Consider the following 17,202-nt stretch of genomic DNA (forward strand, 5'->3'; position numbering starts at 1 on the left):
CAAGCAATCCACCCACCTTGGCCTTCTAAAGAGCTGAGATTACAGATGTGAGCCACCGTGACCAACCTATATGGACATTATAAACCCAGCACTACAGTGTTACAAAATCTTTAAAATCTTGTTTCTTATGTCACCAGCAGGCACAGTGGCACACGCCTATAGTCTCAGCTACTCAGGAGGCTGAAGCAGGACAATAGCTTGAGACCAGGAGTTCAAGGCTATAGTGCACCATTAATTGTCCTTGTGAATAGCCAATGCACTCAAGCCTGGGCAACACAGTGAGAGCCGCATCTCAAAAAAAAAAAAAAAAAAAAATTCATCTGTATCTTAAAGAAATTAGAGAAAGAAAAAAATTCATAGTCTTTTATTTCCAGTGATCTTCATTTCTTCCTGTAGATGAGTTACCACCTGGTATCATTTCCCTTCCTTCTGAAAACTTCTTTTAGTGTAAGTCTGCTGGTGATGAATTCTCTCGATTTTTGTTTTTCTGAAAATGTCTTTAGCCCTCATTTTTGAAAATTGTTTCTCTGGATACTGGATTCTTGGTTGACAGGGTTTTTCTTTCAGTATTTGACTATACTATTCCAGTGTTTTTTGGCTTCCTTCGTTTCTGATGAAAAGTCAGTCATATTTGTAACACCGATCCCTTTTATGTAATGTGTCACTTTTCTCTGCTTCCCCTCCCCACACAAGTTCAGAGACATAATGCGCTGATGTTGTAACAAGGTTCAGAGGGTGGCACACCTCACACATGTGCATGAACACCCAATCGTCATACTCGTGAGCTGCAAAAGGATCTCCATCTGCTTTTAAGATTTTCTTTTTATCTTTGGTTTCAGCAATTTGACTATGATGTGCCTATGAGTGCTTTTTCTCTGTGCTTAGACTTCATTGAACTTATTGAATCTATAAATTAGTGTTTTCTACCATATTTGAGAAGTTTGGGGATATTATTTCTTCAAATATTGTTTTTTGCCTATTTTTCTCTTCCCTTTCTAGGACTCCAAGTACACTTACATTAGGCTACCTGATATCGTCCTACAAGTCTCTGAGGTTCTACTAACTTTTCTTCAATCTTTGCTCCTCTCTTCATTGGGTGGGATAATTTCTATTGATCTATCTTCAACTGCACAGATTATTTTCTCTGTCATTTCAAAACCGCTGTTGAGCACATCTAGTGAACTTTTTATTTTTGAGATATGTTGCCAGCCAGGCTGGAGTGCAGTGGCATGATCACAGCTCACTGCAGCCTCAATCTCTTGGGCTCAAGTGATACTCCCACCTCAGCCTCCCAAGAAGCTGGGACTACAGGCACCTACCATCATGCCAGGCTCATTTTCAAATCGCTTTGTAGAGGTGGGGTCTCACTATGTTGCCAGGGCTGGTCTCAAACTCCTGAGCTCAAGTGATCCTCCTGCTTTGACCTCCCAAAGTTGTGGGATTATAGGTGTAAGCCACTGCACCCGGCCTCCAGTGAGTTTTTATTTCAGCTATTACTTATTTGAGCTCTACAACTTCCATTTGTTTACTTTCCATTTCTTTGTTACAATCTGTTCAGTTATTTTTCCTTTAATTTCCTTCCTCACTTAATTTTCCTTTAATTCTTTGATCAAATTTTCCTATAATTCTTTGATCACAGGACAGCAGCTTTGCAGTCTGCCTGCAAAATCCAACACTGTACCCACTTACACACTCAGAGTCAGTCTCTATTGATTGCTTTTCTTCCTCAGTATGAGTTAGACTTTCCACTTTATTTACATGTCTAGTAATTGTAGACCGAAAACTTGGCATTGTAGATAAGATGTTATAGCAACTCTGGATTCTACTGTGTTATTCTGAGTACTTTCTTCTTTTATATTCTAGTAGGCAGTTAACTTGCCTAGATTAAAACTGCAAACTGTCTCTCCTATGGTATGGAGCAGCTGCTATCTCTGCTCAGCTCTTACAGTGTCTAGCCTAGCTCCCTGGGGTCTCCCATGCTTCTGTGTAATCTGGCAGACAGCCAAGGATTTAGATTGATCATACTCAGATTTAGGGGATCATACTCTCCGATTTTTGTGTTCTTGTGATTTCCTCCTAAGTTTTCAGCTGCTTGGGCAATATTAGGGTCTTTCCTCTCAACCCCAAGCCAGTAAGGCTTCAGCTTTCCACAGCTTCGCTGTTCACAGTTTAGGGATATACTGTTTTAAAAAGCATGAACCTCACAGATCTCATATAGTATAGGTCTGTCTTTTAAGGGGAGATTCCTCTCTAGCCTCTGTCTGCTTGCTTTGTTTCACTGGTTGGCTGGTTTTTATTTTTGTTTTTGTTTTGCTGGGCTCCCTGGGATTTCACCTATACATTTAGAGTTTAACAGTCAACCAGGAATTTGGGCAGTTTTCACGAGATATGGGACCTCACCCTTTCTGTAGTCCTCTCTTGTTTCCAGGATTCCCCCTGGACTTTCCAGCTTCTCTTCCATCCCTGACTTCTCTTCTTTGGCACCTCTCATCTGTAAGGCTGCAGCTTTTCGCTGTCATTTCATTCTACTGAAACCACCATGGGTAATGATGCATAACTTCTGGCAAAAAAGTCATAAACTTGCAATTCTTGCTCCTTCTATTATAGTGTTTCAGGAGTCAACTCTCCTCCAGGTTCTAGGGACAGTTTTTGGATGCTTTTAGCTGTTTCTTATATTTTACCCAGATCTTTCAATTGTTATCTGTAGGAGGGTTTATGCAACCACTTCACTCAATCTCCCTTAATGGAAATTTCCTCTAATCCAACAGAAAGTAATTTACTTTGTGGATTTTTAAAAATAATACCTTACTTTTAAAAGCACAGTGCTATACACAAAACATTTAAAAGTAATAAGTTTTCAAGTAATGAACAATAACACTTCAGTGGTAAAGCCCTGTCTTTAGAAATTTATGAGATCAAATATTCCAAATGTTGCATGTGATAAAGTCATATAGCAAAGGTAGAAAGGCTTAAAATGTTTTTTCTGTTTTAGTGAAAAGGAAACGACATAAAAGAATAGCTCAGTTAGATACAGGAATTATGTTCCTAGAAAAAGAATCCATTTCCTGCCTAAAAGTCAGCAAAACCCAGTCTTTTCTATATTTAGTAAATGGAGAAGATGGGAAAAGCTAGAACTCTTTCAGTTTTGTTTTGGTTTTGTTAATCTCAATGGTTATTTTTGGGAGAAAAAGAACGAACGTATGTCAGTGGATCAAATAACTGTATTATAGATTACTGTATTGGATTCCAATTGCTGTAGAGAGTAATTACTATTTTATATGTCTTTAATAAAGTATAAATATTCACAGATGGTCTGCTGTGTGCAAAGCACTATATGATAGGAATAGAGAGATGGGATGTGGAGGGAGGAATTGAACAAACATGAGTAAGATCAGTTTTAGCCGGACACAGTGGCTCAAGCCTATAATCCCACTTTGGGAGACCGAGGTGGATGGATCACTTGAGGTTGGGAGTTTGAGATCAGCCTGACCAGCATGGAGAAACCCCATCTCTACTAAATATACAAAATTAGCCAGGTGTGGTGGTGCATGCCTGTAATCCTAGCTACTCAGGAGGCTGAGGCAGGAGACTTGCTTGAACTCGGGAGGCAGAGGTTGCAGTGAGCCGAGATGGCGCCACTGCACTCCAGCCTGGGTAACGAGAGCAAAACTCCATCTCAAAACAAAAAAAAAAAATCAGTTTTGCCCCCAAAGATCTTATAATGTACTGAACAGACATGTAAAACACATACACACACACACACACACACGGGAATACAAGATATGGAATGGATGCAGAAAGGAAAGTTAAGCGCTGTTTATAGGCCGGGTACTTAATCTCACAATTTCAAATACAAAGTTAATGTTATGCTATGAGCTGCTTTTTAAAATGCATGTTTATAAAATATTTGTTTTTGAAGTAGTACTTCAAAAAGTAGAAAAAGTAGAAATACACAGTAGAAAAAAACTCCTATTTTGGAAATACATAATAAAGTGGAACAATCCTATAAATCACAAGATCACTGTTAAAAGTCTGAAGAAAAAAAGTGCATGTTGGCTGGGGACGGTGACTCACACCTGTAATCCTGGCACTTTGGGAGGCCAAGGCAGGTGCATCACCTGAGGTCAGGAGTTTGAGACCAGCCTGACCAACATGGGTGAAAACCCGTCTCTACTAAAAATACAAAAATTAGTCATGTGTGGTGGTGCACGCCTGTAATCCCAACTACTCGGGAGGCTGAGGCAGGAGACGTGCTTGAACCCAGGAGGCGGAGGTTGCAATGAGCCAAGATCAAGCCATTACACTCCAGAATGGGTGACAGAGTAAGACCCTATTTCAAACAAACAAACAAAAAAAAAGTGTGTGTGCATGTACACATGCTCACACATACCTTTGAGCATATACTTCTGTGCTGCTCCATCTCTTTTCGACCAAATGCATCACATTTAGCAACTGTTAAGTGGACACCTTTCCATATTAAAACATATACGACTTCATTCTGTTTTGTTTTGTTTCGTTTTGAGATGGAGCCTCACTCTGTGACCCAGGCTGAAGTGCAGTGGTGTGATCTTGGCTCACTGCAACCTCCGCCTCCCCGGTTCAGGCGATTCTCGTGCCTCAGCATCATGCGTAGCTGGGATTACAGGTGCGTGCCAACATGCCCACCTAATTTTTGTATTTTTAGTAGAGACGAGGTTTCACCATGTTGGCCAGGCTGGTCTTGAACTCCTGACCTCAAGTGATCTGCCCTCCTTGGCCCCGCAAAGTGCTGAGATTACAGGCATGAGTCACCACACCCAGCCTGACTTCATTCCTTTTAATGGTTATAATATTTAGTCAAAATAAATATACTACTTAATCAGTCCTTCTGATGGGCATTTGACTTTTTTATAGTTTTTAGTTATTACAAAGTTATTGTAGTGTTTCTATGATATATGTTCTTAAAACTGAAAGTGCTAAGTTAAAAGGACTAACCATTTAAATTTTTAATGGCAGGCCAGGCTTGGTGCTCACACCTGTAATGCCAGCACTCTGGGAAGCCAAGGTAAGAGGATCATTTGAGGCCTGGAGTATGAGTCCAGCCTGGGCAACATGAGATACCCATCACTACAAAAAAATACAAAAATTAGCCAGGCAAGCTGATGTGTGCCTGTAGTCCCAGCTACTTGGGAGGCTGAGCTGGGAGGATGACTTGAGCCCAGCCCAGGAGGTCAAGGCTGCAGTGAGCTGTGATTACACCACTGCACTCTAGCCTGGGCAACAGAGTAAGACTCTGTCTCAAAAAATAATAATTAATTTTTAAAAAGTAAATTTTTAATGGCTACTGCCCAACTCGCTTTCAAAAGGATTATGCCAATTACACTCAACAAACTACAAGAGAGTCTCAGGTATTTTTTTTCCTTATGTCTTTTTTTTTATGGCCATATATTTCATTTCTAAATTTTAAATTTTTATTTTTAATTTTTGTGGGTACACAGAAATATTCATGGGTTATTTGAGATACTTTGATACAGGCATGTAATGCATAATAATCACATCAGGGTAAATGGAGTATCCATCACCTCAAGCATTTATCATTGGTGTCACAGACAACAGTTATTTTTATATTACAATTACTTCTGACTATAGTCACACTGTTGTGCTAGCAAATACTAGCTTTTATTCATTCTTTCTTTTTGTACCCATTAACTAACCCCACTTCCCTCACACTCCCACCTACCCTTCCCAGGCTCCAGGAATCACCGCTTTACTCTCTATTCTACATGTTTTAAATCCATAATAGTTATTATTTTTGCTTTTTACTGTCAATTACCATTTAGAAAAGTTACAACATTAGAAAATTTGTTATGTTTACCTACATACTTACTATTTTTAGCATTCTTTATTCCTTTAAGTTGACCCAAGTTTCCATTATCATTTTCCTCTTAACCAGGAGAATGTTCTTTATTACTTTGAACCTCAGCTATTTTTATACATTATCTTACATTTACCCAAATATTTGGCAGTTTTGGTGTTCTTCCTTTCTTCTTGTGGATCTGAATTACTGTCCATTGGTAGAATTTTCCTCTCAGTCAAAAAACTTCTTTCAGGTAGATCTGGAAGCAAGCAATTCTTAGTCTTTGCTTATCTAGGAATGTCTTCATTTTGCCTTCATTTTTGAAGAATACTTTTGCTAGATATAAAGATTTTGATTTGGTTTTTTTCTTTCAGTACTTTGAATATGTCATTCCATTGCCTTCTACCCTACACTGTTTCTGCTGAGAAGTCAGCAAACATTCATACTGTTGCAATAAAAAACTTGAGGAGTTACCTTTTTCTTGCTGCTTTCAAGACATTCTTACTCTTTTTGTCTTTTTCTGTTTGTTTTTAGACAGTGTCTTACTTGGTCACCCAGGCTGGAATGCAGTGGCATGATGTCGGCTCACTGCAAGCTCCACTTCCCAGATTCAAGCAATTCTCCTGCCTCAGCCTCCCGTGTATCTGGGACTGCAGGCATAAGCCATCACACCTAGCTAATTTTTGTATTTTTTAGTAGAGACGAGGTTTTTGCCATGGCTGGTCTCAAACTCCCGACCTCAAGTGATCTGCCCGCCTTGGCCTCCCAAACTGCTGGGATTACAGGCGTGAGCCACTGCATCTGGCCTCTTTTTGTCTTTGCCTGTCAATAATTTGACCAGGATATGCCTAGGTGTGGATCCCTCAATATTTATGCAATTTGAAGTTTTCATAGATTCATGACTTTCATCAAACGTAGGAAGTTTCTGGCTGTTACTTCATTCATTTTTTTTTCCTGCCCTTTCTTCTCCTTTCTTTATGGGATTCTATGACTTGTGTGTTGGTATGCCTGATGTCCCATAGATCTCTGAAGCTCTGTTCACCTTTTTTTCTCAGGTTCTTCAGATTGGCAGTTTCTATTGATCTATCTTAAGTTCACTGATTCTTTCTTCTATGTCTCAAATCTGCTGTTGAATTCCTATAGCAAATTTTTAATTTTAGTTACTGTATTTTTCATCTCCAGAATTTGCATTTGGTTCTTTTCTATAGTTTCTGTTTTATTGAGATTTACTGAGTCACAGTCATCATACATTTCTTTAAATATTTAAACATGACATACATAGTTTCCTGTATTTCCTGAACACATCTACGATAGCTGTGCTGAGGTCTTTGTTTACTAAACCTAACATCTAGGCTCACTCAGAGACAGTTTCTATTGACTGATTATCTTCCCTGAATATGAACCACCCTTTCCTGTTTTTTTTGTCCCATTAGCGTTTTTTTGTTTTCTGTAGCCTTTCCTTACAGACATAACCATAATAAATTACAGACAAAATTTTTAAAAACTAGATGTTTTAGAGAATATATTGTAGCAACTCTCAACTGTAATTTTTCATGTATGTTTTTTATTTCTTTAGTAATTTGCCTCGACTAAATCTACAAAATCTGTCTCCCCTGTGATGTGTGGCTATTTGATGTCTACTCAGTTTCTTTTCTTCTTTTTTTGCCAGTTTTTCTTTTCAAATTCTTGTTTTTATTTTTAAGCCTGACTTGCTAACACACGGCTTAGTGATCAGGCAATGATTGGTTATAGGTTGTGTTCACATCTCTTGAGCCTGCTAGGTAGGCTTCCAATCTCTGCCCATGGGTCTGTGCAGGGTTAGGGAGCAAAAAGTTCAAGCAGTTTTCAGGTCTACCCCACTTTTCCTTTCGGATCAGCCCTCTTGCATTTCCTTTGTACATTCATGCAGATTCCCAGCCAACCAGGGACAAACAGATACCATGGGATCTCTCTAGTCTTACCTGCATGTGTGCAGAGGCTTCTAAGTCAGCCAGAAATGTGTGGACAGCCCTTCAGACCCCTCTAAAACTGTCTCATTTCCAGGGTCTCAATTAAGTTTTGGGCTACTTTGCCAGTCTGTTGCTTGACCCAGTTGGGATATCTCTCTCACTACCAGAACTGTTGGCCTTCCTTTTCTCTTGCTACTGAGGCTCATTACTTTCACTGTCAATACCACCGGATGGGGGCTTTTCACCTGCTCCAAATCAAGCGAGTTCCCTCTGGTAGCCAAGCTGCTAGTTTTCATGGCCTGCTCTACCCTGACAGAACTACCACACCAATGGCAGGAGGAGATGGGAGTAACCCCCTGTCACTGTAGGCAAGGACGTCACAGACTCCCATTTTTCTTACTTGAAGTTCGGCAGTTTCTCTTGGATAAATGCTTCTCCATTTATTTCTTGCATTTATTCTACTTCTACAGCCCTGAAACAGTTGCTTTTGACAATTCTGTCTGGTATTATTGTTGTTTTGTGGGGAGAAATTTTGACTTCCTCACTCTAACTACTAAAGTTCCGATTCTGTCCTCAGCTACTTAAATGCCCTCTTTCATCTTCAAACGTATTGCCTCATCACATGACATAAAAGTGCATTGTAAGTCAAATGTGAGATCATCAAGAATAATGAACAGGCCTGGAGTGATGGCTCATGTCTGTGATCCCAGCACTTTGGGAGACCAAAGTGGTGGATCACCTGAGGTCAGGAGTTCGAGACCAGCCTGGCCAACATGGTGAAACCCCATCTCTACTAAAAATACAAAAAATTAGCCAGGCATCATGGTGCATGCCTGTAATCCCAGCTACTTGGGAGGCCAAGGCAAGAGAATTGCTTGAACCCGGGAGGTGAAGGTTGCAGTGAGCCGAGATTGTGCCACTGCACTCCAGCCTGGGCAACAGAGTGAGATCCATCTCAAAGAAAAAAAAGAATAAGGAACATACTTCACACCAGTTGTCTTTCTAAGCTATTATACCATGCATTTCTAGGTCTTGAGAGTGGAAAATGTAAAAGATTGCTGTACAACTCTACATTGATCTAACAATAAACCAAATAAATGTCTGTGTTTCCCTCAAGTCTTATCTAAGCACCTGGAGCAAGGTTTTTTTTTTTTTTTTAAAGACAGAGTCTTGCTTTGTCGCCTAGGCTGGAGTGCAGTGGCACGATCTCGGCTCACAAAAGCTCTGCTTCCTGGGTTCACACCATTCTACTGCCTCAGTCTCCCGAGTAGCCGGGACTACAGGCGCCTGCCACCACGCCCGACTAATTTTTTTGTATTTTTAGTAGAAGGGGTTTCACTGTGTTAGCCAGGATGATCTCGATCTCCTGACCTCGTGATCTGCCCACCACGGCCTCCCAAATTGCTGGGATTACAGGCGTGAGCCAACATGCCCGGCCAGCACCTAGAGCAAGTTTTACCTTCATTCTCACATGAACGAAAACTCCTGACAGCCCTGATAGCTTTCTATGTATATTTGTACAAATAACAAATTCAAGATTTGTTTTCCTCTTCTCTAAAAAACTTTGTTCACTCTGTCAACATGATACATTTCCTTTTTGTTATAGAAATGGTTCATACTGCTATACCTTACCCTACTAAAACTGCAAATCACCTGGCTAGCTCTCGCCATACAGCAAACACATATTATTGTTACTATTAGTCTTCTCATTCTTTGATAAGGACCCAACCCAAGAAAAGGCTAAATATAGTCCATTATCAGTAAGAGGCAAATAGGAATCAAGGTTCAAGAACTTCTGACTCTTAGTTCTATGAATACGCACCTCACAAAATTAAAAGCATTTTTCAATATTGTTACCATGTTGACCCCGTTAAGTTTGTGACAAAGCATTTATTTCACACAGTCCACTCTAAATTAATTCCAATATTACTTATGAAACTTTTAAAAATGCTTTGTTTCACAAAAGTCTTGGGGCCAGGCGCAATGGCTCACATCTGTAATCTCAGCACTTTGGGAGGCCAAGGGGGGCAGATCACTTGAGGTTAGGAGTTGGAGACCAGCCTGGCCAACATAGCAAAACCCCTTTCTACTAAAAAAACAAAAATTAGCTAGGCATGGTGGTGTGTGCCTGTAAACCCAGCTACTTGGGAGGCTGAGACATGAGGATCGCCTGAACCCAGGAGGCAGAGGTTGCAGTGAGCCGAGATTGTGCCACTGCACTCCAGCCTGGACAATAGAGTGAGACTCTGCCTTAAAAAAAAAAAAAAAAAAAAAAAAAGGAAGGTCTTGAACAGCAAATGGCTTCCCAAACTATCATAATTAAATCAGGGCAAAAATCATGGCAAACTAAATTTCCCATTCATTTCTTCCTGGGGGTTAGTGGTAGAACATGACAGGCAGATACGAATGGGAAGTGCAGTAACAATACTAACGAGGACTCAGAAGCAACCAGTCCCAGCCTCTGAAGAACCCGCAGCACACTGGCATCAAGCAGACAAATGAGCCTTTGCTCTACGGGCTTCAGACCTGTTCCAGAACCCCTCCCAGCCAGGGCAGAGCTCACAACACTGCAGCCTCCAAAGTGCTCCAACAGGGGATGCTCCACCTGGGGAAGGGAAGATGCTACAGGTGATGTCTCCTTTACAGCAAGAAGCTTTAAATAATCCAGACTAAGTCTCTTGAAGCCAGCAGTCCATTACAAGTAGAGTTAACTGATAAGGTGGAATTGATTACAAGAAGGTAATTCAATTGCAAGACTCCTGACAACACTATAATCTAATACTGCTTAGGAGGGAAATCACTCTTTCTCTTTCGCATTTTCATTAACAGCACCACCTGACTACAGTTTAAAAAGCACCATCAGGAAAAATAGCCTCTTTCACTGTCCTTCCTAGGTAGATTAATCTGACCTGTCTGTAAATAATGGAATTTCTATTCAAGTCCCAGCTTGTGATTCATTTTGTTTGCCCAGTAATGGCATGCGAGATGACAAATATTCATGGATTGCGGGTTTTTTCCATGAAGGTGGCTAACAAGTAAGCGGACAGTGTTGAAACCTAAGACATCATTCAGAGAAACTCAAGCCTCGCAGGGCTGCTCTACTGGGAGAAGCAGTGTTAAATGGCAGCAGCTTGAACCTTCTTCCCTCCATTTTTTTTCTCTTAGTAAAGACCAGGTCTCACTATGTTGACCAGGCTGGTCACCAACCTTCTTCTCTTTTTCAGGAGCCCCACTTCCATTCAGCTTAAATTGAAAGTTCTTACTATCAGGTTTCACACAATTATCTCCTTCCTCTTTTTTTTTTTTTTTTTTTTTGAGACGGAGTCTCGCTCTGTCGCCCGGGCTGGAGTGCAGTGGCCGGATCTCAGCTCACTGCAAGCTCCGCCTCCCGGGTTCACACCATTCTCCTGCCTCAGCCTCCCGAGTAGCTGGGAGTAGCTGGGACTACAGGCGCCCGCCACCTCGCCCGGCTAATTTTTTGTATTTTTTTTTAGTAGAGACGGGGTTTCACCGTGTTAGCCAGGATGGTCTCGATCTCCTGACCTCGTGATCCGCCCGCCTCGGCCTCCCAGAGTGCTGGGATTACAGGCTTGAGCCACCGCACCCGGCCGTTTTGTTTTTTTTTTTAATAAAATGCTGATAAGTCAGGCGCAGTGCCTCATGCCTGTAGTCCCAGCACCTTGGGAGGCCAAGGTGGGAGGATTGCCTGAGCTCAGGAGTTGAAGACCAGCCTGGGCACCATGGCGAAACCCTGTCTCTACTAAAAAATACAACAAATTAGCTGGGCGTGGCAAGCTGGGACCACTGGGTGGCAAGTGCCTGTGGTCCCAGCTACTCAGGAGGATCAGGTGTGAGGATCAGGTGAAGGCTGCAGTGAGCCGAAATCGTGGCACTGCACTCCAGCCTGGGCAACAGTGCGAGACCTGGTCTCACCCAAAAAAAAAAAAAAAATAAAAAATAAATAAATAAATAAATAAATAAATGCTGACTCTTAAGCGATGAATACATTTTACCTGGGTTTTAGAAAAAATACATGCAGCCCTGCTGGGCAGTGACTTCACACCTATAATCCTAGCACTCTGGGAGCCAGGGCAGGAGGATCAGTTGAGCCCAGGAGAGCAGCCTGGACAACATATCAAAACTGCATCTCTGGCCAGGAGCGGTGACTCACGCCTGTAACCCCAGCACTTTGGGAGGCTGAGGCGGGCAGATCGCTTGAGGTCAGGAGTTTTGAGACCAGCCCGGCGGCCAACATGGTGAAATCCCGTCTCTACTAAAAACACAAAAACATCTTTCCCTGTCTGCTGAAGTAAAATTAATGAATAACTTCTCCAAACATTCCTAACCAAAACTCTCATACGTTAGGAGAAAGTTCCGAACTAGAGCTCAGTCGAAAATCTCCTTGGTTTGCAAGCACAGCTGTAGAGCTAAAGCTTCAGTACCCTCTAAAAGCTTGTCAGAAACGCAGAATTACAGGCCCCACCCCAGGCCAGCTGAATCAGAATCTGCATTTTTAACAAGATACCCAGAATATTCTTACCTGCATTAGAGTTTGAAAAGCACTGAGCTATGGTGCATTTTCGATTAAGGTTTTTACCACGTAAGAGTTGGATTTTGAGCAAAAACCACATTATCAGATTCAGTACGTGGGTAAAGGTTGGTTTTGTCAAATACAAGCAGGCCTTCTCCTGTAGTCTGGTACCACTTGAGTAACTACTGTCAATATTTGCAACTTTACAACCACTACGGAAAATAGTTTGGAGGTTCCTCGAAAACTAAAAATAGAGCTACCTTACAATCCAGCAATCCCATTGCTAGATATATACCCCAAATAAAGGAAATCAGTATAGAAAAGAGGTCTCTGCATTCCCATGTTTACTGCAGCACTCTTCACAACAAGCAAGATTTGAAATCAAGTGTCTATCAACAGATGAATGGATAAATAAAAGCAGTGCATATACACAATGGAGTACTATTCGGCCACAAAAAAGAATGTGATCCTTTGGATGGATGGATGAAACATGGATGGCACTAGGTCATAAGGTTAAGTAAAATAAGCCAGGCACAGAAAGACAAACTTCACATGTTCTCACTTACTTGTGAGAGCTAAAAATTAATACAATTAAACTCATGGAGACAAAGAGTAGAAGGATGGTTACCACAGGCTGGGAAGGGTAGTGGTGGGGGGTGGGGGTCGGGGGTCAGTGGGAGGGAAATGGGGAGGGCTAATGGATTAAAAAAAAAAAAAAAACAGTTACAAAGCATGAATAAGACCTAGTATTTGCTAGCACAACCGGGTGACTATAGTACAAAATAATTTAATTACACATTTTAAAGTAACTAAAAAGTATAACTGGATTGTGTGTAACACAAAGGATAAATGCTTGAGTTGGACACCCCACTTACCCTAATGTGATTATTATGCCTCGCATCCCTGTATCAAAACATCTTATGCAACCCATATATACACCAACTATGTACCCACAAACATTACAATTAAAAATATATATATTTCAGGCTTAGCCACCACTATCTCAAGCACATCATGAAAACTAAAGGTAAACAGCAGCATGAGGTTTTCAGGTTGCAAGCACTGGTTTCATAACAGGCTGTAAATTAATCCTAAAAGTCAGAACTTCTCTTTTTCAGTGGTTCTCAAACTTTGGTGTGCCTAAGGCTCACCGGGGGAACTTGTTTAAAAATGCAGACAGTGGACAGGCGCAGTGGCTCACGCCTGTAATCCCAGCACTTCGGGAGGCCGAGGCAGGCAGATCACAAGGTCAAGAGATCGAGACTATCCTGGCTAATACGGTGAAACCCCATCTCTACTAAAAATACAAAAATTAGCTGGGCGTGGTGGCGCATGCCTGTAGTCCCAGCTACTCGGGAGGCTGAGGCAGGAGAACGGTGTGAACCCAGGAGGCAGAGGTTGCAGTGATCCAAGATTGTGCCACTGCACTCCAGCTTGGGCAACACAGCGAGACTCCGTCTCAAAAAAAAAAAAAAAAATGCAGACAGCAAGAGTTCACCTCTCAAGAGTCCTATTTAGTAGGTTCATCAGCAGTGAGCCTAACAATAATAAGAAACATGATATCAGGTCTGGGATTAGGGGGAGGCAAGCAAGGGACCCAGGGTACATACAAAACTTAAAAGAAGTGCTTGCTCTCCGGTGTGTGCAAGTGCCAAGATAGTAAGTGCCTCCTCCCACACTTCATGGGGCATCTCACTTGACTCACCCTAGTCTTGGTCCTGCAAGATATAGGGTAGTCCATGGACCAGCAGCATCAGCATGGCCTGGGGACTTATTAAAAATGCAAAATCTGGCTGGGCACCATAGCTCACCCTGTAATCCCACTTTGGGTGGTTGCTCGGGGACAGGATTTCAAGACCAGCCCAGGTAATATGGCAAGACTCCCATCTCTAAAAAAAAGTATTTTTTGGCCGGGGGCAGTGGCTCACGCCGGTAATCCCAGCACTTTGGGAGGTCGAGGCGGGCAGATCACGAGGTCAGGAGATCGAGACCATCCTGGCTAACACGGTGAAACCCCGTCTCTACTAAAAATACAAAAAATTAGCCGGGCGTGCTGGTGCGCGCCTGTAGTCCTAGCTACTCGGAGGCTGAAGCAGGAGAATGGTGTAAACCCGGGAGGTGGAGCTTGCAGTGAACCGAGATCGCGCCACTGCACTCCGGCCTGGGTGACAGAGCAAGACTCCGTCTCAAAAAAAAAAAAAAAAAAAAAAAAAAAAAATTTTTTTTTTAATTACCTGGGCATAGTGGCAGAAGTCTACAGTCTCGTCTACTCAGAAGGCTGAGGCAGGAGGATCACTTCAGTCCATGAGTTTGAGGCTGCAGTGAGCCAAGATCAGGCCACTGCACTCTAGCGTGAGTGACAGAGTGTGATACTGTCTCAAAAAAAAAAAAAAAAAAAACAGGGGAGGGAGTGCAAAATCTTGGCCTACCCCACACCTACTGAATCAGAATTTGCATTTTAGGTTGGGTGCCATGGCTCACGCTTGCAATACTAGCACTTTGGGAGGCCAAGGCAGGTGGATCACCCGAGGTCAGGAGTTCAAGACCAGCCTGGCCAACATGATGAAACCCTGTCTCTACTAAAAATAGAAAACTTAGTTGAGCATGGTGGTGGGTGCCTGTAATCCCAGCTACTCGGGAGTCTGAGGCATAAGAATCACTTGAACCTGGGAGACAGAGGTTGCAGTGAGCCGAGACTGTGCCATTGCACTCCAACCTGGGAGACAAGAGCGAGACTCCATCTTAAAAGAAAAAAGAAAAACAAACGCCAGGCGCGGTGACTCATGCCTGTAATCCCAGCACTTTGGGAGGCCCAGGCGGGCGGATCACGAGGCCAGGAGATCGAGATCATCCTGGTTAACACGGTGAAACCCCGTCTCTACTAAAAATACAAAAAATCAGCTGGGTGTGGTGGCGGGCACCTGTGGTCCCAGCTACTCAAGAGGCTGAGGCAGGAGAATGACGTGAACCTGGGAGGCGGAGCTTGCTTGCAGTGAGCCGAGATCGTGCTACTGCACTCCAGCCTGGGCGACAGAGCGAGACACCGTCTCAAAAATAAAAATAAAAATAAAGAATTTGCATTTTAATAAGATCCTCAGGTTATTCCTGTTCACATTAAAGTCTGAGAATGAATAGAAGGGATGCTTAAATTCAGTCCTGCAACTGAAACCAAAACCCTAAGCACTTTTTAACCTATCATGCTGCATCTCTAAAATAGGAAAGAGTGAGTAATGGTTCTCCACTGGAGTCCAAAGGACAGCCCTACAAAGGCCAACATTATTGTCACCCCTTGGTCAATGGCCTGGATAACGACATAAGAGATGCTTATTAACCTGCAGGTGGCACACAAGAGGAAGCTGTTGAGGCAGGAAGGAGCAGAGTCAGATCATCCCGACCAGCCGGATGCCAGGTAAGCACATAACAAGTTTTACATTTAGGTTAAAAATTTCAACAATGAAGGTATAAGATGTGTGTGGTGGTTTGCTTGGAAATAAAACATATGAAACATTCTAGGAAAAAATCTAAAAGTGTGTCATGAATTTAATATAATGGCATTTCAAAACAGCAGGAAAAAATGAATAATTCAATAATGTTGGAGTAACTAGGCAGCTAGCTGGAAAAAAAATTAATTTGAACCCCTACCTCACATCTTATTTTAAAATAAATTCTAGATGCATAAAAGATTTAAGTACGTATATACACACAAACACACACACACTCACACAAATCCATTTAGTTACTAGCAGAAAATATGGGTATTTTTTAAATAGCCTCAAGTGGACAAGGCCTTTCTAAGTATAAATGAACTCTAAATGCATGAAGTCCAGGGGCCATTGTGAAAAAGATGGCTACATTTTATTACATTAAAGAAAAAATTCTGCATGGCAAACACCAATGTAAACAGAGCTTGAAGACAAATGACAAAATGAAAGGGAGGGAGCAATTTGTGACTCATATCCAAGACATAGGGCTATTTTCAAAAATCCCCAAAAATCAAGAAGAAAAAAGCCCAAAAAGCCAAGAGAAAAGTGGGCAACGCTGGGGCTGGAGAGCCTACGGAGGCTGGGCGCTGTCCTCCAATAGCTGAAGGCCACTTCTGTAGAAGTGAAAAAACTGAGTCATTTGTTTCTACGGTTGAATCAGGACTCATGGTGGAAACTTCCATGAGTTAAGTTTTAGCTGAACATACAGAACTTACTAATAATTCGGGCAGTCCATACGATGGAATGGGCCTGCTTAAAAAAGTGCTGAATTCTGGCTCAGTGGAAGCACTCAGGCCAAGGCTAGATGAGGGTCAACTTGTATGAAGTTTTCTGGAAGGCATGAGATGGGAAACTAAACTGCACGATTGTTAAGGGTGCTTAAAACCCTAAAATTATGCAATTCTATTCAAAGACTACATCCACTCCGGAAAAGATAGAAGAATAAATCAAGTAACGATGGGTTCTCACAGCTCCATAAAGACTGGAAGCCATAGTGCTCATCAATCCTAGATTTTTATTCTAAGTAGGGTGTTCTCTGGAGTGGGAATGGAAAAAGATATGAAGGTTTTGTTAAATCACAACTCCTGCACTCAGGAATATTTTGGTTTGTTTTGGTTTTTGGCATGTCTGTGTGTCTGTGTATGTGTGTGTTAGTAGGATTGGGCAGTCCTGTTTCACATTCCTCTCCTGGGCTCCCCAAACACTAAAAGCAAAAGCACAATTTTGAAAGAGAGTGAATTAGTACTGGAGGGTTATGTGCTTATAGTCACATAACCCGTGGGACATACTTACGTATCTATGTTATTTACAACAGTTCAATTATGAGCTAAAAGTCACAGACAAATCAATAGCTCAAGAATTCAACTGACAGGTGGACAGTGTTCCAGAAGCTAGTCTGGAAGG

The 17,202-nt window shown here is 42.0% G+C and overlaps 1 protein-coding gene and 1 non-coding gene across 4 annotated transcripts in view; both read right to left on the minus strand.

Annotated features, from left to right (window-relative positions):
* PACS1 (phosphofurin acidic cluster sorting protein 1) overlaps positions 1 to 17,202 on the minus strand; it is a 174,679-nt gene that overhangs the window by 92,578 nt on the left and 64,899 nt on the right. The window lies entirely within an intron of this gene.
* LOC123568963 (small nucleolar RNA U13) lies at positions 693 to 797 on the minus strand. The gene has a single exon (XR_006692512.1). It is a non-coding gene; the product is annotated as a small nucleolar RNA U13 (small nucleolar RNA).

This window comes from Macaca fascicularis, chromosome 14 (genome assembly GCF_037993035.2).
Source record: "Macaca fascicularis isolate 582-1 chromosome 14, T2T-MFA8v1.1".
In the NCBI taxonomy this organism is placed as follows: Eukaryota; Metazoa; Chordata; class Mammalia; order Primates; family Cercopithecidae; genus Macaca; species Macaca fascicularis.